Source organism: Micropterus dolomieu, unplaced genomic scaffold, assembly GCF_021292245.1.
Source record: "Micropterus dolomieu isolate WLL.071019.BEF.003 ecotype Adirondacks unplaced genomic scaffold, ASM2129224v1 contig_1091, whole genome shotgun sequence".
Taxonomy (NCBI): domain Eukaryota; kingdom Metazoa; phylum Chordata; class Actinopteri; order Centrarchiformes; family Centrarchidae; genus Micropterus; species Micropterus dolomieu.
In genome coordinates, this window is record NW_025730081.1 from 1,080 (window position 1) to 3,096 (window position 2,017).

General features: G+C 34.8%; 1 long non-coding RNA gene across 1 annotated transcript; it reads right to left on the bottom strand.

Moving 5' to 3' along the window:
• Positions 1-1,350: 1,350 nt before the first annotated feature.
• LOC123964192 lies at positions 1,351-2,011 on the bottom strand. The gene is made up of 3 exons (XR_006823363.1): positions 1,844-2,011; positions 1,540-1,677; positions 1,351-1,427 (listed from the first exon to the last, which is right to left on the bottom strand). It is a non-coding gene; the product is annotated as an uncharacterized LOC123964192 (long non-coding RNA).
• Positions 2,012-2,017: the final 6 nt, after the last annotated feature.

Sequence of the window (2,017 nt, forward strand, 5' to 3'; positions counted from 1 at the left end):
AAAAACTAGTCCTTTAAGCTGATGAGGACGATTCTTTTGAATTTAATGTACTAATGAGATGCTTGGTAATTAAACAGAGCTCCCCTCTGTTTAATTGGTTCTCATGTTGCCTATTTTTTAAGTTGGTATCAACAAAAACATTTTTAAAAAGCAGTAAATTAAGACAAATGCCAAAAATGAACAATCCTATCTCTAATGACTCTGAGGTCATTAACAGGGTTTTCCCTGCTTAAGACGTGAGGTTTAAAACAGCTTGGTACTGTGCCATGAATGTAAAACCATTGTGACACCAAAACTAACTAAATGGGGTGAAGTCACATGACTACACATGCTGTAGTATGTTTTTTAGAGGAAAGTACGTGAACACAAACTGTGGGGAAATATTAATAGGATTAAAAAAACGAAATAACCAACAAGGGGAAATTACGTTGATTAAATTGAATTTCGGTTACTTTGTAATTAATCGTCCAGCGTCTGATTTATCTGGGTGGTTTTAGGCAAAAAATACAGTAACAGGGTAAAAACACAAAGGGTAATAATGGGGAAACACATTAAGGATTGCAACAAAGCAAAAGTTCTTTAGTATTACAGTTCTATTTTGATGAAAATGCAATAAGCAATATTTGGATTAAAATTAGTAATATGTTGACATTAATGGAACAATAACTTGTTAATCAGGTAATATAGGTTTACTTTTACTTTACTTTATACAGTCCCATCACTAGGAAATTTGTCTTGGACAACGTTCAAAGTCAGTACATACAAAAACAACATACATTAAAAATAGAAACAAGTGGAGACACAACGGCAATCAATGCATACAATGATAGAAAAGAGAGGTAAATACATTTAAGACACAATGGCAATTCACAGTATTTTCCCTATTTAATGCTATGATTGCAGTAGAAACAAAATAATTTTTCAGTCTGTTAGACCTGCACATCAACACCCTATATCTCTTTCCTGATGGTAATAATTTAAAGGTTGATGTTTTCACAATGTTATAGGCTACTTTCTGCGTAATACCTTCAAAATCACATGAGGTTTCTTGGAAATAATTCAGTTATAACAGCACAGACAGTTTTTTACAAATAATCAAATCATTTAAATGGTGGTCAGTATCAGCAGACAGGCAGAATATTCAGGACTTTTACTTTCAAATAGAAAAATAAGAAGTGAATGATATTCAAAGATCTGTTTAAAGAAACAGTCAAAAACATCCATTTAATGGACAGTTATATATTTAAAGCTTGCTTTATATTTTTTACAATCAGAATGAGAACTAGAGGTCTCATTAATAAATAAAGGCTCAGTGGATTTTTTAAAAACGTAACGGGCATCCGGTAACTCACCTGATGGAGCCTGCAGGTTTGATTCCTCCCCTCTTTTGTTTTTCTTCCTGTTTTTCTGTTTCTCATTAGCTGCTCCTGTCCAATAACGATCAATTTAATAAAAAACAAAATTGAAGAAAGAACATTGTGACATGAAATGGTTTGTTAAGTATCTTTTATGTTGATAGAATCCATTATATAAACTGACCTTTATTACAGCGTACTGTGATGATCTTTGTAGCTACAAGCAAAACTAGAACTGCCAGAGGTAGAGCTCCTAAAGAGAATCCACCAAAAAACAATCCTACGACAACTCCTTTGCTGTATGTGTCCTCAAACAGTTTCTCTGAAACACACAACAAAACCTAGAGTCACACTCAGAATGTAAACTGTATATCATGTACAGCACGCTGGTTATTACCTGCACAGAACTACTACTGAGGCGGCCATGCTGCTAAAATCTATGAACATGTAAAACTACTTGCAGATAAAACCACTAAAATGAATCTCACCTGGCAAAGTGATGTTACTACTGATTATATGACCGATGTCGTCCTGCTGGACTACACAGTGGAAGCGGTTGGTTTCGGTCTTGGTCACAGTAGTTTGGAGGGTGATGTAGAAGTGACCTTCTCTTTCTGAGACCTGTGTCTCCTCAGCAGGAAGTTTGTTTCCAGCACCGTCCT